The 21,734-nt window shown below is 42.4% G+C and overlaps 1 protein-coding gene across 1 annotated transcript in view; it reads right to left on the bottom strand.

Moving 5' to 3' along the window:
- Positions 1–21,328, bottom strand: part of VIT (vitrin) — a 91,392-nt gene extending 70,064 nt beyond the window's left edge. Inside the window, exon 1 of the mRNA XM_043511499.1 lies at positions 21,172–21,328. The gene's annotated coding sequence lies outside the window, so the exon portion shown is untranslated. The remainder of the gene's footprint in view (positions 1–21,171) is intronic.
- Between the last annotated feature and the right edge of the window lie 406 nt (positions 21,329–21,734).

Below are 21,734 nucleotides of genomic sequence, written 5' to 3'. Positions count from 1 at the left end.
TTTCATTAAGGTTTGCTGTGTAAATAGTATACAGACATTTCTTGACTTCCTCATTTAGCTTTTAATTAGGGAAATGTGTTTAGGACTTTTCAGAATCTTCATAGCAGCCAGACATACTAATAATTAATTTAATTAATAGTTAGCACTTATATTAGGCTTTTTAGCCTTAGTTCTCAGAATGCTTTACAAAGGAGAGTCATTATCATCATCCCCACTTTACTGATAGTGGAAGGTAAAGTAGAGAAATGTCTTACTCCAGTGGTTCTCAAAGCCGGTCCACCGCTTTTTCAGGGAAAGCCCCTGGCACGCTGGACCGGTTTGTTTACCTGCCGTGTCTGCAGGTTCGGCCGATTGCGGCTTCTACTGGCTGCGGTTTGCCACTCCAGGCCAATGGGGGCTGCAGGAAGGGCGGCCAGCATGTCCCTTGGCCCGCGCCACTTCCCGCAGCCCCAATTGGCCTGGAGCGGCGAACCATGGCCAGTGGGAGCTGCGATTGGCTGAACCTGCGGATGCGGCAGGTAAACAAACTGGTCCGGCGCGCCAGGAGCTTGCCCTGAACAAGCAGTGGACCGGCTTTGAGAACCGCTGCCTTACTCTACAATACAATACTGGATCTTATTGTACCCTTATCACTTTAGGGCTTGTCTCCATGGCACTTGCAGTCTGATCTATGGGGGTGCGAATTGTAGAACATTTTAACATGTGCTCTAATTGCCTCATGTAGACCCTGCTGGCAGAGACTAAAAGGTACCTAGTTTGTGTTGATATCATTCTGTTTTCAACCAAGACTACGTTAATGCAAACTAGGTACCTTTTAGTTTGTGCCAGTAGGGTCTACACATGACAGAGCGCTCTACAGTTCACATCCTCATAGACCGCACTGTGGCACCACAGAGACAAGCTCTATCTAAGCACCTTCCAGTACTGCATTAAGTGATGTGACTAACATTTGCCATTTGTAGTCTCCAGGAGGAGAAAAATAAAGTGATATGCCCTGCCAGAATTAGGAGAAGCAGACAGACCTCCTAAATTTCAATTTGGTGCCTTATCCTTGGATTCATGCTGCCTTTTGATATTAAGGAAAATTTAACATTTCTCCCTCTTGGAGCCTATTCTAATTCTTCTTATAGTAAATGGAAAAATCATAAGGGAGTCTAATTCACACTGCCATAAAGATTACTTCTGAATTTGGCCTATAGGTTGTTATTCTAAAGTATTTGAAACTATAGTAAGTCAATTGTAATTCATTTTTTCATTTAAAGTAATAAGACATTAAGAAAGACACCTGGGTTTGAGCCATAGCTATCAGGGAAATGAGTCCACTGGATGTTATTTTGGAGGGTCCCATTCAGAAGGTTCCATCCCTGGTCTTTTAGTACACCGTTTTCTTTTTTGTCTCTTACATTTGGCACTCCTGTAAGTGGTGTGATAATGTGAGTTATACTTTCATCAGTTCTGTGCATTTTCACTCCCACTCAACAAGTTGTTTAAAGAAATTTCTGAACACTGAACTACTCTTGACCTTGAGGTAAATAATAGTAGATTACTGTGTCTTCAGTTCGCTTCACCCATTCAACCAATGGGCTCTTTTCTTGTACTGTTGGTGAAACTGTGACCTTCATTTCTTATATTTATTTTTGCTTCAGCCTTACTTCTTTTTGTTTTTCTTTGGCATTTTTGGCCAGCTATTATCTTGAGACATAACCAAGCAAAGTACCCAAAAGAGGAGTAAGATTGCTGCTGGCAAATCCTTACATCTGTAAGAGCTCTGTTAACTAATGACTATCCAATAAATCTCCTAATGTTTGCTTTGGATCTTTGTTTTTCTGAACAAGTTGTCACATCTCCATTCATCAGACTGGTATATTGGATATTTTGAAAATCATCCCGATTTAGGAAAACATGTAAGCATGTGCATAACACTAGTAAAAAGAAAAGCAGTACTTGTGGCACCTTAGAGACTAACAAATTTATTAGAGCATAAGCTTTCGTGAGCTACAGCTCACTTCATCGGATGCATTTGGTGGAAAAAACAGAGGAGAGATTTATATACACACACAGAGAACATGAAACAATGGGTTTATCATACACACTGTAAGGAGAGTGATCACTTAAGATAAGCCATCACCAGCAGCAGGGGGGGAAAGGAGGAAAACCTTTCATGGTGACAAGCAAGGTAGGCTAATTCCAGCAGTTAACAAGAATATCAGAGGAACAGTGGGGGGTGGGGTGGGGGGGGAGAAATACCATGGGGAAATAGTTTTACTTTGTGTAATGACTCATCCATTCCCAGTCTCTATTCAAGCCTAAGTTAATTGTATCCAGTTTGCAAATTAATTCCAATTCAGCAGTCTCTCGTTGGAGTCTGTTTTTGAAGCTTTTTTGTTGAAGGATAGCCACTCTTAGGTCTGTAATCGAGTGACCAGAGAGATTGAAGTGTTCTCCAACTGGTTTTTGAATGTTATAATTCTTGACGTCTGATTTGTGTCCATTCATTCTTTTACGTAGAGACTGTCCAGTTTGGCCAATGTACATGGCAGAGGGGCATTGCTGGCACATGATGGCATATATCACATTGGTAGATGCGCAGGTGAAGGAGCCTCTGATAGTGTGGCTGATGTGATTAGGCCCTATGATGGTGTCCCCTGAATAGATATGTGGACAGAGTTGGCAACGGGCTTTGTTGCAAGGATAGGTTCCTGGGTTAGTGGTTCTGTTGTGTGGTGTGTGGTTGCTGGTGAGTATTTGCTTCAGATTGAGGGGCTGTCTGTAAGCAAGGACTGGCCTGTCTCCCAAGATCTGTGAGAGTGATGGGTCGTCCTTCAGGATAGGTTGTAGATCCTTGATGATGCGTTGGAGAGGTTTTAGTTGGGGGCTGAAGGTGATGGCTAGTGGCGTTCTGTTATTTTCTTTGTTGGGCCTGTCCTGTAGTAGGTGACTTCTGAGTACTCTTCTGGCTCTGTCAATCTGTTTCTTCACTTCAGCAGGTGGGTATTGTAGTTGTAGGAATGCATATATGCTCAAGTTCCAGTGAAGTCAATGAGATTTCAGCACATGCTTAAAAGTGTTTGCTGAATTGGGCCTTAAGTGAATAGTTTCCCTTCCAAACATCTATTTGAAAATTGAATCTTCCTTTCCTCCCCCCACAAGTAATGTTTGGAAAAACGTGAACATGTTGAATAAAATAAAGTTTGCAAACAACACCTCCAGTAAACAAAATCATATTTTATACTGGCATCTTGACCTTTTATAAAGCCTGTTGAGACAGGTACTATGTGAAAGTTTCTACAAACTCATGGATTGTTTAAACAAAATCCATGTAAATGGTTCCTGTGTGGCACATCTTATGCTCCTAAATGGAAGTGCTGGTTTTAGGTCCTTGATTTCTGGCTAGGGGTATATGTGTATGCGGATATATGTACAAAGAGAAACTCTTTATTGGTGTTGTGTTCTTAAACAGTTTCCACTTGCACAAACTATTTTCTGTAATGTCCTAGTTGCAAAATCCAATTTGTACACTTTTATACAGCAAGAGTGTGCACCATTGTTTTCTTTATCAATAGGCTGGTGACATAGTAGCCTCAGTGACCTAAAACAAACAGCAGTAGACTTTGTTTAAAAATTCTTTGAGCTACTTTCAGCAGTGTGGTTTAAGTTAAATATACCATTCTCTATAGAGGAAATAAAATAAGTTTTGTGTAGGAGTGAGTGAATTGTTTGGATAAAATAAGAACTGACCTTCACCTTGCCCCAGAGTAAAACCCACATCTGTTTTTTTTTAAATTGGTTGTTTTGTCTCTATTTTTGTTTCATTTTCAAGTTCATATTCATATGCCCATTCTACTCTATATAGGCTTGTATACTGCACTCATTGTAGTATCTGCGTTAAGTGATGTGTCTAACATCAGGTACGTGTGGTTTGTTTCCTCATATTCTCCCCAGGGCAGAAGTGTGGAAGTGGGCATGCTGTGAACTGTGTTTTTGGTAGGGCTTTTGGGGTTTTATGTATACACTACTAAGTGTTTGTTAGGTAGGTCAGGCTGAAGAGCACATTGCACCTTGGAATGGAAGGTGGCGAGGAGTTTGATGGTTCTTTGTTCCTGTGGGAGTTCATTCCACAGCCTTGGACTGTTCCCTGAGAAAGTTGTGTCTCCTACACTGATGAACTCCACCCTTGTTATAGAAAGTTCCATTTATCCAGAGGAGCAGTGTTGTTAACCATGGTCTTCATCCTGGAGTCTTAGGCGATCTTTTAAATATCTTGGGCACAGACCACTGAGCACCTTGAAGATAAAGACTGAGATTTTGAACTTGACTGGATGTTCTAAGGCAGTGTTTCCCAAACTTGGGATGCTGCCTGTTCAGGAAAAGCCCCTGGTGGGCCCGGCCAGTTTGTTTACCTGCTGCATCCGCAGGTTCGGCCGATCGCGGCTACCACTGGCCATGGTTTGCTGTGCCCGGCCAATGGGGGCTGCGGGAAGCAGCGCGGGCCAAGGGACGCACTGGCCGCCACTTCCTGCAGCCCCCATTGGCCGGGCACAGCAAACCGTGGCCAGTGGGAGCCGCGATCAGCCGAACCTGCAGACGCGGCAAGTAAACAAACCGGCCGGGCCCGCCAGGGGCTTTCCCTGAACAAGTGGCATCCCAAGGCTGGGAAACACTGTTCTAAGGGAAGCCAGTGTGAAGAGAGGAGGAGAGGTCTGATGTGCTTATGGTAGCTTGTGTTGGTGAGGAGATGTGCCACAGTGTTGTAACTAGCTGGAGTTTTTAAAGGCTGGTGGCTTCATGCCCAGGTATATTGTACTGCAGTATCTAGTTGAGAGGTGGTGAAGGTAGAACTAACTAACTGAGACCAATTCATCATCTGCCAAGATGGAATTCAGTCATCTAACCAATCAGAGATGGTCGAAAGCATCACTTTCAGATGCTGCTATGTGAGAGCTCGGCATCAGTGAAGAACCCAAGAGTACTGCTAGATTAACCAATTATGGGTGTGAACCTTCAACTAAAGGAGACTGCACCATGGGTGCAAACTTTTCAAAATGCTTTCCATTGCCCATCTGCAAAACCTCTGCTGCTCAGGTTCAGCTTCATTCAGCTATTCTTCATCCATGAGCTGATCTCGTCCAAGAACTGAGCCATCTTAGTGGCAGTGTCATGTTTGCATGTGATGAAAAACAGGTAGAGCTGTGTGTCATCTGTATATTGCTGGCACTTGAGTTCATGTCATCTGACCAGTTAACCTAGTGACGCACACAGATGGTGAATAGGACCAGCAAAATAATTGATCTTTGTGGGACTCCACAAATAAAGCGTCTAGCAATAGAGGTGCAGTTTCCAGTCATTAGTCATTGAACGCATCCCACTAAGGAGGACTTGGACCATCTCGTGCATTCTCCTGGACCTCTGTCACCTTTCTTAGATGAGACAGCAGTTTCTCATGGTTAATAGTATTGAATGCTGCAGAGAGGTCTAGAAGAATGAGACTAGATGTCTGCTCTCTATCCACTGACAACAGGAGATCAACTATCAGGGCTACTAAAATGGCTTGAAATCCATGTCCATATATTTTCTGTGCCTTTCTACCAAAGAACCATGTATCTTTCTCATTGAACCATGGTTTTCGAAGTCAGATTGCCTCTTGCCTCACTTATTCTGGTTACTCAGCTTCACATGGTGTACTCCTTTAGGCCCCAATTCATTAAAGCACTTGGGCTTGAACCTACACACTGAAGGCAAAGTTCCCATTCACTTTAATGGTGCAGGATCAGGGATTTAAGCACAGTCATAACTTTAAGCATGTGGGTAATCTCATTCTTGTTAAGCATGTGCTTTTATTTTAAGCATGTAAGGTACTCCCATTGGAAGTCAATGGGACTGCTCACATGCTTCAAGTTTTTAAGTGCTTTGCTGAACTGACGACTTAATCAGTGCTTAGCTCCTCTCTCTCCCCTACTCAGAAGCACTAAAAAGCTGTGTGGAACCCACATAAACAAAACACTCAAATTCAGAAGGGTCCTAGAAATCACAGACGCTACTTGGAAACCGGACCAAAGTGTTTAAAAAAACCCAAACAAAGTCAACCTGCAATCTTTTTCATCTCCCTTGTTTTAATCCTTAGATTGTTATAATTAAAATATACATTCAGACCAGCAATACGATATACCTCATCAATAGGTATTGCAACATTCAGGGCCTAATTTCCCAACCCTTACCTAAGCTCAGTAGTACTTACCCTTATTCCTGTCAAGTGAGTATCAGGCAGCTGGTTGTGGCTTTCTGATTCTCGCACCACTCAGACTCAGTACAAGTTAGTTAGAGCAACTCCTCTGGTGCTCTAAGTTATGTCAAAGGAAGACAGGTAAAGCAGAGCTTGACCGCACCGTGCCACTTTCCTGTCCCTAGCATAGCCCTTTCTTCCCTGACATATCCCTTACGGTGGAGATAGGGGGATGTGGCTGGAGTAGGAGGTGACTGTCACCTCTCCTAGTTTTGCCAGCCTTATATTCTCTGCTGGCCTCCTCTGGACAGAATATGAGCTCTTTGTACTACCCGAGTGGTGTAAAGCAGCTGTAGTGGACTGGAGGATTCTGCCCATAATACCTATCTACCTATCTATTTTATCTGTATCTCATCTCTTTCAGATGATGGCATAGAAATAACTTTTAGCCTGTGCTGAAAATGCCCTTTTGGCACAGCCACACGCATTTGGGGGTATCCTTCATCACAAGCAGGCAGGAGATGTAGATATGATGGTTTTGCAGGATGGCAGATACACTTACGAACTGCAGTTCTGAAAAAATATTGTTAACTGTGCTCTTCAGAGAGATTTGTGTGAAGACTTGAATGTAGCCTTTAGTCCAAAATAGCCATGGTCACGTAGGTATAATAAACAGACCTAAAAATCAGCACTTTAGGATCAGCCTAAAAACCCCCGTGGGCCTGTATTACTCATTTTATGCCAATATAACTCCCTGGAGTTAAACCAACATCAAGCTGGAGTAACACAGCCGTGAATCAGGCTCTGTTTTCTTTGGAGCTTTTTCAAAGCAAGGTAATTTATGTGAAACTATAGTGTATTTTATATTTAGCCCCATTTTGCCAGGCCCCTCTCAGACCCTAAATAAAACTGCAATGATTGTAATTTCATCTGTCTCAAAAGAGATAACTATCAATTATGTTAACGCCTGACCTATCCTTCCAGCAAAGAAGAAATACATTGATGGACTTCATCTTCTTAAAGTAAAACATCATTGGGAATGTCCAGATTGACCTAATCCACAAGATTCACTAGGCTGCATCGCTTCCCACATTATTTTATACATTAATTTCACCATTTAATTTTGATATTCCACTTCTGTTGGCACGTTGGGAACAGCTGCTAGACCAAAGCTTGTACTTGTTTGATTATTGTGCTGCTGACCTTTCTGTAACCAGTGTCTGCCGTCCTGGGCCAGCTCAGAGTCTCCTCCCTCAATCTCCCCAAGTAAGCACCTTCATTCCCCCTCAGCGGGCAAATACCTCCATCCTGGTTACTGATGCAGGCCAGTTGATGCACCTGCCACTGCTAATCACTTGCCAGTCAGCCACCCCATACTACTCTAATTCCCTCATGTTGCCTTTCCCCTCCCACTTCTCCTGCTCCAGCCCATACTGCTATGGCTCCACCCTTGCTGACCATGAACCAACCTTTGCTGCCCCCTGCACGCTGCAGCTTATAAATTTCCCAACTATTCAAAATCTCAGTATTTAAAATGTTGTAGAGGTTTGCGGTGTTTTCCCCACAACCAGTTCTACTACACATGCACCCCCTAACCCCCGCTATGGGAACATGGCAGCTGCCACTAATCACCACCACCCTAAAGAGAAATTCAGGGTGAAGAGGTTAAATAAGGAAATTGGAAACAGCTGCAATTTACCAGTGACCACAGGCTGTGGGTCAGTATATGAAATTCATGAGCTCCATGAGTCTCCCTTTTTTCTTTTTAGAAAATGCACCATTTTCCGTTTTCCACCCAAAAGCCAGTTCTAACAAGTTGAACTGTCCGTCTTAAGTGCAATACATGTTTTCTCAGGCTGGATGCAAAATAAAAAAAAGGGCTGAGTGCACATCATATTTTATTGCCTGCAACCTAGGAACTACTGTATTGTCCGATTTCCCCTGAAGGTACATATTTTTGTCACAGAGTGAAGAATTTGTTAAAAGCTTTGATTCCCTGGAAGAAATTGCACATCACCTCAGGGATGATTTTATGAATTTTTCTTACATGTCCACACAAAGCTTCACTTCTTTCTTCATAGAAGTTTAGGAGTAGAATTTCAGAGAAGATATGGGATATTTATTCTCTCCTTTCAGAGTAGCAGCCGTGTTAGTCTGTATTCGCAAAAAGAAAAGGAGTACCCGTGGCACCTTAGAGACTAACAAATTTATTAGAGCATAAGCTTTCGTGAGCTACAGCTCACTTCATCGGATGCATAAACATCGGATGGCATCCGATGTTTATGCATCCGATGAAGTGAGCTGTAGCTCACGAAAGCTTATGCTCTAATAAATTTGTTAGTGGCATCCGATGTTTATGCATCCGATGAAGTGAGCTGTAGCTCACGAAAGCTTATGCTCTAATAAATTTGTTAGTCTCTAAGGTGCCACGGGTACTCCTTTTCTTTATTCTCTCCTTGACACAGATATATGGGTCTTGTTATTATATACCTGGATTAAGAGGAGGAGAGATTTTCTATTAAAAATTTGAAATTACTATTGAGTCATTGTCTTTCAGTTGATATTATTAATGTTGCCAACATACATAGGTCAGAAACTGGCTGATTGATATGCAGGAAATCATAGGAATCCACAAGAATCCAGAGATGCCCTGCCATAGGAATGGGACAGTAATCAGGAATGCCATTAATGCCAAGTATTAGTTTCTTGATCAAGGAGACTTCTTGTAATGTCAGAGGATAATGCATTCTAGGAAGTCTAGCAAATCAGGGAGCACTGGGGGGACTTCACAGAAGGTTAAAAACAATTTTAAAAAGCTAAGATAAAGATTTTTGTGCTGAAGGATTACACCAAATGGGAACACTCAGCACAAAATGTAGGGGTTAATTCAAGGTTACTTTTCTAGTTCACCTTTAAAAGGACAGTGCTTGTCCAGTTTAATTTTTTTTCTCCTTTATACTTTGTGACAGCCTCTTAGAATCCAGAAAGAATGCTTCCATGCAGACTAATTGCATTATTTCCATTTGACAAATGTTGGGTTTTTCCATTCCTCTCAGTGAACTTTTTTGTTTTTGTTTGTACAACAGCAGCATGTAGGGAATCGGGAGCTCTGGGAAGAGGGTTTATTCATAATTAACCTATGTTGTCTGCTGGCTCTGAAGCAGAATACAAAACACTATTTGTCTAGGCCCTACAAAAGCACGCATCTTGGCAATAGAATAGTGGCTATTTGCCCCTGCTTGGGACATCAGCGCAGTGTTGGCTCTTTCTGAAGAATGGGCTGTGGAATTTTGCTTAAGGATGCTCTTTTGCTGCTGCTGCTTTACTTTCTCTGCTCTCTGTTTTGTTTGCTCCCCGTCTCCCCCCAGGAACTTGTTTTGACCAGAATTATGAAAAAGAAAGGATGACAGTTCAATCTCTCTCTGGATACTGTTTTTTAGATCCAGGCTGCATGTCGTGTAAGCTCTAGGCCTGCCTAGTGATAATACGCAGTAGTTATTACCCCTGGCGGGATTCTGCGTGCCTGTGTGCCCACAGGAAACAGCCCCCCCATTGCTGTGCTTCCCTGCAGAAAATGGCAGGGAAGCCACGCAGGAGGTGTGGGTGGCAGCCACAGGCTCAGTTTTCTGTGGGGGACTGACCCCCTCCAAAGAGTGGCAAGGCACGGGGAGCACATGGGGTTATGTGCTGCTCTCCCCGTCCCCCCCCACCTCCTTTTCTGCAAGCGCAGAGCTGCCCAGCTGAAGAAGGCCGCGGCTGGACTCTGCAGGTCTGCAGCTGAATGCCACCTCCTGGCTCCTCGTGTCAGTCGGGCTCCGCTTCTGTGTGCTGGGAGCCTTCCTCTTTTCTGTGCAACCGCCAGTGCCCACGGTGGGGCTGGGTAGAGGGGCCTGGGGGAAACGAGGTAAGAGGGGGTGGGGGAAGAAGCAGTGGGGAAGGAAGGGGGTGGAATAGGGCAAGGGGAGGGGAATGAGGGGATGGAGATGGAGAAGAAAAAGGGATAGGGGAATTGCCCTGGGAAGCGGGTGCCCAGCATGTGGCATCCCCTCAGTAGCAGCTGGGGCTCCCCCATTAAGCAGGCCCATCGGACAGTCACCCTGACAAACCCTATCCCCCCACACCTGGACCCCTCTTATGAGACCCCCCCCAGATCCCTACCCCAATAATTCCCAACCAGCTGCACCTGGATCCCCACCCCATTAAGCCCCCCCATTACCCGAACCCCCCACTGAGCTGTACACACCTAGACCTTCCCTCCGAGTCCCATCTCCCCACACCCAGACCACCCCCCCGCTGAGCCCCAGCCACCTTCAGCTGGATTCCCTGTAGCGCCCCATTGCCCCTGCACCCAGAGCCCCCAAACGAGCCCCGTGCTTCCAGATTTCCCACTCAGCCGCCCGCACCCAGATTCCCCCACACAGAACCTCTCACCCCACACCTGGATCCCCCCATACTAAGCCCCGCCACACTTGGATTCTGCTGGGCTGAGCCTGCCCGCCCCCACACCTGGTGCACCTGGCACAGAGGAGCAGGACCCTGGGGTGTTTCTGGGGCAGACCCAGCCCTTGCACTGTGTCAGGGTCAGGTGCAGCCTCACTGCTAAAGTCCCTGTACTGGGTGACGTGGGGGCTTCAAGGTGATCTCCCACCTCAATGCAGCCAGTGGCCTGTGCTTCCCACTGCCATGCTGGAGCCACATATATTTAGTGACAAATAAAATTTTCAGAATTTTAAAATATTTTGTGCATAATTTTAATTTTTTTGGTGCATAATTCCCTCAGGATTAAGTAATATATCCTTTATCTAAGGATCATAAAGCCCTTTCCAAACATTAAATGATAAATATTAGAGTTATTGTCAAAAGCAAAATGGAAACCAAATCACATCCTTCGGTCCCTACCTCTCTCCACAACTATGGGGCCTAATCCTGACAGGAGATGAGCACCTATGACTGCTGTTGACCTCAGACTTGAGTTACGGTTTCTTAACACCTCTCCAGATCAGGAGGATAGTGATTTACTGACTTTTTGGATATTAAGAGCTTTTAAAGTCTGCTGCTTCTGCATAGTGAGGGAGAGTTCGACAGGAAGCATCTTCCCCCTGTGGGAACCTGAAAACAAGAGGTGGAGCTACACTTATATGCAACCAATCTGGGACTAGAAAAACTAGTCATGTAACTTGTGGTGCAAAGTTTTGTCCCCAGACCAACCCCAAAAAATCACAGAACTCAAAAATTAAACCTAACCTGGATAGAAATGATATTGAAACTTGGTTTTCAATACGTATCCTGACAAACAACTGTGGCAGTTCTGATATTTGGCTTTCCTTATATAATTTTCTACATACTAATATCAACAGTCTGAATAGCAGCTATAGCCCATCCAAATCTGAAACTTGACACCCCAAAATTCCATGTCTCATAGCAAAATATTTTGGGATGCAAAAAGGTAATTTCATTGTTCCAAGGACTGTAGGAAAGAGGATCTGTCTGCCCAGGACACAGAACCTTGTGCTTTGTCAGCCTGTGGTTTAAGATAAAGCCAAATAATAGAAATGCAGGGCTGGATGGGACCTGGAGAGATGATCTAATCCCACTCCTTAGACTGATGCGGGACAAGTATACCTAGACCATCCCCAACAGGTGTTGGTCTAACCTGTTCTTAAAAATCCCTAGTGATGGGATTCTGCAGTCTCCCTTGGAAATCTATTCCAGTACTTAACTATGCTTATAGTTAGCAAGTTTTTCCTAATATCGAATTGAAATCTCCCAGGCTGCAGATTAAGCCTATTGCTGCTTGTCCTACCTTCAGCAGGCATGAAGAACAATAGAACACCATCCTTTTCATAACCGCCCCAAACATATTTGAAGACTGTTATTGGGTTCCCCCCTCAGTCTTCTTTTCTCAGGAGTAAACACCCAGTTTTTTATACCTTTCCTCAGAGGGCAGGCTTTTTAAACTTTATCATTTTTGTTGCTCTCCTCAGGACTCTCTAATTTATCCACGACTAAGTGTAGCATGTCCAGTTCTGTGTGCCACACCAGCTGAGGCTTCCCCAGAGCTAAGAACTGTGGGACATTTACCTCCCATGTCTTACATATGGCACTCTGTTTAGTAAACTCCAGAATATTAGCCTTTTTCACAACTGCATCCTCTTGTTGGCTCATACTCAGTTTGTGATCCACTCTAACCCCCAGATCTGTTCAGCAGTACAACTGCCTAGCCAGTTATTCCCCATTTTGTAGTTTTGCATTTGACATTTCCTTCCTTAGTACTTTGCACTTGTTTTGTATTGAATTTCTTCTTCTTGTTTCAGACCAATTCTCCAATTTGTCAAGATCACCTTAAATTCTAATCCTGTCCTCTAAAGTGCTTGCAACCCCTCCCAGCTTGGTGTCATCAGCAAATTTTATAACCATACTCTCCACCCTGTTACACAAGACATTAATGAAATTGTTGCAGTACCAGATCTTGGACTGACCCCTGTGACACCTCACTAGATTTGCCCTGCCAGTGAATCATGGATAACTTCTCTTTGAGTTGGTCTTTCAACCAGGCATGCACTCCCCTTATAGTAATTTCATCTAGACCACATTTCACTAGCTTGCTTATGAGAATGTCAGGTGTAAATGTGTCAAAAGCCTCACTACATCAGAAGATACATCAGATCTACAGCGTTCCACCCACCATCATCCAGTAGGTCAACAAACCTGTCAAAGAAGGAAATTATGTTGGTTTGGCATGATTTGTTCTTGATAAATCCATGTTGGCTATTACTTTTTTACCCTATTGTCCTCCAGTTGCTTACACACTGATTGCTTGGTAATTTGTTCCAGTATCTTTCCAGGTTTCAACATTAGGCTAACTGGTCTATAGTTCCCCAGGGCCTCTTGGTTCCCCTTTTTTATAGATAGGCAAACATAGTATCTTTCTCCAGTCCCCTAGGACCTCATCCATCCTTCATGAGTCCTCAGATATAATCACTAATGATTCTGAGATTGATTCAGTTAAGTACCCATCCTTAAGTACACTAAGGTGAATTTTGTCAGGCCCTCCCGACTTGAATACATCTAACTTATCTAAATATTCTTTAAACTGTTCCTACCCTATTTTGGCTTGTGTTCCTTCCTCTCCCGTTATATTAATGGTGTTAAACATCTGGTCATAATTAACCTTTTTAATTTAAAGCCCTCCTTACTAGGTAGGCAATTCACTGTGTGAAGATGTTTTTCCCTTTCTTGGTCAGCTGGACTCCATTTCTTCCTGGCAATGCTTTTTTCTAAAACAGCATCCTATAGCTGAAGAAGCCAAAGCCCTTCCGTCTACACCATCTGCACTTCTTTCACAATGCTTAGAAATGGAAGATCTGCAGATGTATTGTGCAGAATGTGGTGGGGAACTGTACCTACGCATTGACCTCAGCTGGTTGGTAGCTGTAAAATAGCCAATGAAGTCAGTGGGTTCTGACCTATGTTGAACCCTTATTAAATGGTGGCAGAAGTTAACTAAATATTGGGCAAAAATGGAACAAATGAAGTTTCCTGGACACCCGAAGGGAACCTGGCAGAGAGATGGAGGAGGCAGTTTCACTGCTTCTCAATTTTCCTGTAAACAAGTGATACTGGACAAGGGAAAATTCTCTACTCTGCTATATATACAGGCCCCTGGAAATCCACAATACATTCTGGTAGGAGTATGAAAGAACTGAAAGTGGAAAGAAAAAGTCCCTCAGAAGTTTCAAGAATAGTTTGACTCATGGAAGAATTTTACTTGGGAATGGTACACTTTTTTAAAAAGAAGCTAATTGTCAGGTAAGAGCATAGAGATTGTTATGTTACAGAGCTTCATTATAAAGCTAAAGGTTGAAGATCAGTCTGTAAATGCAGTTGATCAAACAGTTGTATAATTTGTCTCTTCACAGGATGGATAAGATATATGTAAAGAATTTGAAGAAATGGAATGAGATGCATTAAGGATATAATTCATCAGGTTGATCTCAATGTGCCACCAAAAATGCATGCATCATGGGAAGTTCCATTAGCCCTGAGGGATAAAGAAAAAGCTGAAATTGACGAGATGATAAAATTGGATGTCTGTCTTTAAGCAGAGACAGACACCAACTGGATGAGTTAACAGTATGGTCATGATAATAAAACCAAGCAGATTAACAATGTATGTAGGTCCAAAAAGATTTGAATAAGGTCATCAGACATGAGTACTGTCTATGAGAATAGCTGAGGAAGTTGTATCTAAATTTGAAGGAGCAAGAGTATTTTCAGTTTTGAATATTAACTAAGGGTTTTGGCAGCTATGACTCAATAGTGAAAGTGAAAACTACAATTAGACAAAGTATTTTCATTGAAACATATTTTAAATGAAAAATAGATTGAAAATTGATTGAAATGAAAATTATTTTGGAAATTTTCTTTTTGGTCAGAACTTTTTGGTTTTTCAGTTCTTGTTTTAATATTTCCTCTCTCTCTTTCTCCTTCCCTTCCCTCTGCCCCCATCCAGGAGTGAGAGGGGGGACCAAAAACAAAACAAAACATTTCAAATAAAAAGAACACTTTTCATTTCATTTGAAATTTTTGAGTTTTTTTTTAAAACAGCTCTTAAGCCTAACCCTAACCCTAACCTCTAGTGCAAATCTCAGCCCGTTCAAAACTCCTTGTGGTAGAAATACATTTAAGGGACTTTCTTTTAGGATTGTCCCAACAGCTACAGTATATATCAACCATTGTGTCTCAGATTTTCAAGGTTCTGGATATGGTCAAAGTAAATTGTCACAGTTAGGAGATCCACTCTGAATGTTTCTTCAGAATACTGTGGAATGGCACAGAGATGAAGGATAACAAAGGTTTTGTGGAATTTAAATAATGTTACCAAAGCACTGGAATTGTAATATCCTGAGATTAACCAAAAGCAAATCTCAGCCAATAGAAATTCGTGTGGACTGGGGGCTGGCCTTTCTGCAAGATGATCATCCAGCAGCATAGGATTCCAAAGCGCTGATTAAAACATAATAGAACAATGCCAACACTCAAAAAGAAGTATTGGCAGTTGTTACCTTCTGAGCAGTTTCATGCATCTGTTTGATGGACAGAAAGCAACCAGGATAGAAACAGACCAAAAATTGTTGGATGCCATATTACTGTTGCAGATAATTGCAGAGTGCTCATTAACTGTGATACAGAAGCATGGCAAAACGTTTCTTATAGCAAAAATGGTTTCAAGAGCACATGTAATAGGGCAAGCAAAAAGCTACTTGAAGTAATTGTGCCACAACTGCAAAACAAAATTTGACAAGCTCAGAGGAATAAAGAGGCCCAATTTTACAAAAGCTTGAGAGAATAATTCTAGATTAGAATAATTCTATAATTTCTAGGGCCAGCAAAATAAAACAAAACAAAACAAAAGCCACCAGGCACATTCAAGCATAAAATCTTAGTGGGACTATAGAAATGGAAATGCTAAACATAACCCACACAGCCCATCTAGATATTGAGACGTTTAAGAACGTTGGCCATGAATTTGATGTGCTATTTTGGCCACACATTAATGCCGCCTTTGCAGCCCAGGGGGAGGCAGGACTATAGTGGCTTTAAGCCACCTTTTCACCCTCCCAATTCTGGACTACTTCAGGGACTTGAGATGTTCCTGGCATAACATGGACACCCCTGGGGGCCTGTCTAATTTACACTCTCAGGTTGCCCTATGGGCCACAGCAGTACCCAGAATCTCTACAGTACTGTGTGCTGCGGTCTCGTCCCCCAGCATACTCCTACTGCTGGAGGTTAGGAGGGTGTCCTTGTGAGGCAATCTTGTGACTGTCTTTTATCTACAGTGTCTGCACTGGGGAAGTACCCCTCTTGCTGAACACAGGGCTTTAGAGCCCTTTTATGCCACTTTGTCCCTTTCATGTAGTGTAGAAAGGCTGGAGTGGGAGTGAGGCTATTATCCAAGATTTCCAAGTGTAAAATTTGCAGTAAATAAAGGAAACAGGATGCAAAAGAATCCTTGGTTGCACTTGGTCCAAGATTGATGGACACCTCTTTTATCAAGGAATGAACAGAGATCTTTACTCAGAATTTATTTTCTAAACATAGTAGAAATCAGTTGTTATTGGGATAGGGTGGTCATTAGAAGAGACAGAGTTATATCCCCTCTGTCATAATGGCAGCTAGGGCAGGGAATACTTTGTCCCAAATCATGGCCAAGTTCTATTCCACTTACTCAAATTGAGCAGTGGTTATTAACAATGGAACTACGTATGGAGTAAGGTACTACTTATGTGTAAGCATAGGCAGTGAACGAAACTATAGGCCTAAATTCTCCCATGATGTTGCTGTATTAACAATTTATAGCACCATTATTATTCCTAAATATCCAGAAGCCATGGATCAAAGTTTTATCCTTTAAAAAAGCTCTTCATTTTACCTTTTGACTTCTTGGATCTTTTTTTCTATTAAATTTGTTTCATATTCCCTCTTTACCACCACCACATACCAATGAGATATATGCTATAGTGATGAGCCCCTAGAGCAGAATCTAGAGAGATGAAATTGTTTTTCAGTTTGGGAGGAAAATAGATGTAGTATGCAAGGTCCTGGAAAAAATTTTGAAGGAGAAATTAGTTAAGGACATTGAAGTCAATGGTAAATGGGACAAAATACAACACGGTTTTACAAAAGGTAGATCGTGCCAAACCAACCTAATCTCCTTTTTTGAAAAGGTAACAGATTTTTTAGATAAAGGAAATGCAGTGGATCTAATTTACCTAGATTTCAGTAAGGCATTTGATACCGTGCCACATGGGGAATTATTAGTTAAATTGGAGAAGATGGGGATCAATATGAACATCAAAAGGTGGATAAGGAATTGGTTAAAGGGAGACTGCAACGGGTCCTACTGAAAGGCGAACTGTCAGGTTGGAGGGAGGTTACCAGTGGAGTTCCTCAGGGATCAGTTTTGGGACCAATCTTATTTAATCTTTTTATTACTGACCTTGGCACAAAAAGTGGGAGTGTGCTAATAAAGTTTGCAGATGATACAAAGCTGGGAGGTATTGCCAATTCGGAGAAGAATCGGGATATTATACAGGAGGATCTGGATGACCTTGTAAACTGGAGTAATAGTAATAGGATGAAATTTAATAGTGAGAAGTGTAAGGTTATGCATCTAGGGATTAATAACAAGAATTTTAGTTATAAGTTGGGGACGCATCAATTAGAAGTAACGGAAGAGGAGAAGAACCTTGGAGTATTGGTTGATCATAGGATGACTATGAGCTGTCAATGTGATATGGCTGTGAAAAAAGCTAATGCGGTTTTGGGATGCATCAGGAGAGGCATTTCCAGTAGGGATACGGAGGTTTTAGTACCATTATACAAGGCACTGGTGAGACGTCACCTAGAATACTGTGTGCAGTTCAGGTCTCCCATGTTTAAAAAGGATGAATTCAAACTGGAGCAGGTATAGAGAAGGGCTACTAGGATGATCCGAGGAATGGAAAACTTGTCTTATGAAAGGAGACTTAAGGAGCTTGGCTTGTTTAGCCTAACTAAAAGAAGGTTGAGGGGAGATATGATTGCTCTCTATAAATATATCAGAGGGATAAATACAGGAGAGGGAGAGGAATTATTTCAGCTCAGCACCAATGTGGACACAAGAACAAATGGGTATAAACTGGCCACCAGGAAGTTTAGACTTGAAATCAGACGAAGGTTTTTAACCATCAGAGGAGTGAAGTTTTGGAATAGCCTTCCAAGGGAAGCAGTGGGGGCAAAAGATCTATCTGGTTTTAAGATTCTACTTGATAAGTTTATGGAGGAGATGGTATGATGGGATAATGGGATTTTGGTAAGTAATTGATCTTTAAATATTCAGGGTAAATAGGCCAAATCCCCTGAGATGGGATATTAGATGGATGGGATCTGAGTTACCCAGGAAAGAATTTTCTGTAGTATCTGGCTGGTGAATCTTGCCTATATGCTCAGGGTTTAGCTGATCACCATATTTGGGGTCGGGAAGGAATTTTCCTCCAGGGCAGACTGGAGAGGCCCTGAAGGTTTTTCGCCTTCCTCTGTAGCATGGGGCATGGTTGACTTGAGGGAGGCTTCTCTGCTCCTTGAAGTCTTTAAACCATGATTTAAGGACTTCAATAGCTCAGACATGGGTGAGGTTTTTCATAGGAGTGGGTGGGTGAGATTCTGTGGCCTGCGCTGTGCAGGAGGTCGGACTAGATGATCAGAATGGTCCCTTCTGACCTTAGTATCTATGAATCTATGTCAGGTAGCCAACTGTGGCTACCTGGTAATCCAGTCCTAAATTCTTATAGTCAGAATGTGACTTTTAAACCACAGCCCACAGTGGAGGGGCCCCAGAAGGAATTCTGGCTGATTCGGAATTCGTACACAGCCAGAATACTTCCTTGGGCTCTCAGGAACAGCAGATCCACCACCAGATCCACTTGCTGCAGTAAATGCTCCAGCTCAGGGAAGATAGGACTAGACCTTTTGTTAGCTAGGACTCATTACTAGTGCCTACATACCCCAGCAGTTGTTTCTCAGGCACTCATTTGGCCCTCATGACCAAGAGCACCTCACAATCTTTAATGTGGTTAGTCTCAAGACACCTGGGTTGGCACAGGCATTGGCTTCCTCCAGGCCCACTCATACCCCCTCTCTGATCCAGGCCCCATCCCCACCCGACCCCTTCCCCCAAGTCCTCACCTCGCCTCTTCCTTCCTCCCCCCCAGCGCGCCCCATCCCCGCTCCTCCCCTTTCCTCCCAGTGCCTCCTGCACCTTGCGAAACACAGTGGGTAGGAGGCATTGGCAGGGAGGGGGAGGAGTTGAGCCACGGGAGCTGCCAGCGGACAGGAGGCGCTAGGGAGAGCTGGCTGACGGTGGGTGCTCCAGCTGTGGAGCACCCATGGAATTGGTGCCTATGTGTGTGCGGTAGGGAAATAGTAAGAGCCCTATTTTACAGATGGGGGAACTGAGCCACAGAGAGACAAATTTTGCCACTGACTTCAATGGGACCATGATTCACCTTAAGTGTCTTGCCCAAGGCCCCACAGGAAATCTGTGGTGGAGCAGGGAATCTAATGGAATACCATGTTAGCACCTTACCCACTGGATCATGGTTTCTCTCGGGGATTGTTTTTGAGGCATAGAGGCTATAATGGGAGGGTGAGGGAGTTAAAGCCACCTCTCTCCTTAAGTACCTCTGCAGGGCCAGCTATAATCAAGCATTTAAAACAAATTTACATAAATTCCAGGGCTACTTTTAGCAGAAAAGCAATGAATCCTCATAAGTAATGGATAAAAATAATAAATGACAATGGTATTCTTTTATCTGACCTCATGCATTCAATATTTTCAAACCTCTTATAATAATCCCCCCCATTAAAAGCAAAATGACCATCTTTACATATAACAACAAAGCAAAGAAAACATAATTCATCTAAAAAGTGATAAGATGAAATTTCAATTGATATTAAGACAGACTTTTTAAAAAAAAAATGTAGAGTTTTCCTGCCTTTGAATCACAAAAAGGCAGAATGTGTTTTCTTTCACCACAAGTGATATGAACCTTGCCAAGCATTAGCTAGATCAGATAAAAATGGATGAGAATCAAGTCTCTTCGAAATCAGATGCTAATTTAATACTGAGAAAATAAGATGTGATTATAATGTAGTGAGTTTTCTTTAGTTTTGTTTGCACCTTATTAAGGGCCAGTTCCTACAGCCCTTACTTTAACTCCAGTAACAGGTCTGTCTGAATAATTACTGCAGGTTATGGTCCTTTATGCATAGAAAATAAAGATATACAAGCAGCTGGAGTATAGTAAAATGCAGGATGTTTTTTATCAAGCAAAGTGTACCTTAAAACTCCATTTGAATATCTTAGGGCTTTTTTGCTTTAGTTCTTGATTTACTGCAATATAACATATCTATACAACATTAACATTTTATCTAGAGTATGTTGTTTTTTTGCCATGGGTGATTGGTTACATTTCTGATGTTATGAAGAAGGGGAAAAGAAATCTGCCCCAAAGAGGATCTGTAATTCCTTTTTGGTTCTGAAAGTGGCGTAGTTACCATTAACTTCTAGGAGCATAGATTGACTTGCTCTTCAGAACTCTCCTTGTGAAATATTTCCTGGGGGCACTTGATTCATGTTTGTACTGGTCTGACACAAATCACATTTTAAAGACTCATCAAGAATCCAATCTCTCTATGGAGAGCTGAGCAGCTCTTGCAGGCTCAGTAATGCTATTCAGTTTTAGAGTCTCACCAGCAAAACAAGCATTCAGCACCAAAGTATATTTAGAGTGTAGCAACTCTACTATATACACATACATATCTATTCATCTACCAGGGGATTCGATACTATCTGCTGCAGTGAAACAATTTAATTTAAAATACGGTATCACAAAAATTTGTATTCCTAAGTGTTACCTTCATGTTAATTAATGCTACCACTCATCTGTCCTGTACACAACTTATTCACACATTATTGAGCACAGAAGAAAAAAATGACAAAATAGATTTGACAATGAATATAGTCTAAAAGTAGTATACAAAGAACACTGCACAATTTGCAGTTTCTTTCAACTGTGTTTATCTATTTGTGTGCACACACAGGCGCATAATATACACAACTATTTAATGAAATTATTAAGCCTTTATTGCTAAGGCTGTGTGTGTATACAGTTTAACAGTAAAGGCTTAATGGTTTAATAAATAATTTCTAAAGTATATATGATACATAGAACAGTTTCACTGTACAGATTCTACTTCCCCTTGAGGACCTTTTCGTAACATGCATTCAGTGTAAAAGTTTAGACAAAAAAAACCTCTGTATTTAATTCCACACTGACAAAACAAACAAACAATTTCTCCTCCTCACAAACAGAGCTACAGATCACATGGAATAGAATCAGAATGACCTTGCCTGAGGTGTATTCCTTTTCTCCTCGCAGTATGAATGCAGTATTTTTTCCAAGTTTTTCTGCACCACAAACTCCAGTCACCGTTATTCAAAAGACTCAGAAACAAGCAGGAAAAGGAGACCTGGACACCTTTTCTTTTTCTGATTGCAGCTAATCAAACATTCCCATCAAGCTCCCAGCACTTTGAAAGGCACATTACACTCACTCACTCCGTGTCTTACCCCCCCCGCAACCCACATGCAGAGCTTCTCACACTGATTTAGTTGCTGAATTAGGCGGTCCTCTTTTAAATTTCTGCTCCCTCCCACTTTTTTGGGGGGGGGTGGGGTAGGGATTTCTATTTTCTCAAGATGAAATTAAAATGTAGCCACCAGTCTGTCAGACCTGTCAAGTTTTGCTCTTTTGGAAAAATTTACTGATGATTTGGTTCCATTTCCTTTAGTTTCAGTATTTCAGCAACACTAAAGTTGAGACTTGTGAGTTTCCTTGTAGGAAAAGGACTACAGCTAGCAGACTGGTTTCAGAGTAGCAGCCGTGTTAGTCTGTATTCGCAAAAAGAA

This window comes from Dermochelys coriacea, chromosome 3 (assembly GCF_009764565.3).
Source record: "Dermochelys coriacea isolate rDerCor1 chromosome 3, rDerCor1.pri.v4, whole genome shotgun sequence".
Lineage (NCBI taxonomy): Eukaryota > Metazoa > Chordata > Testudines > Dermochelyidae > Dermochelys > Dermochelys coriacea.
Note: the sequence above shows the minus strand (reverse complement) of the source record. Positions and strands in the feature narration are given on the sequence as shown.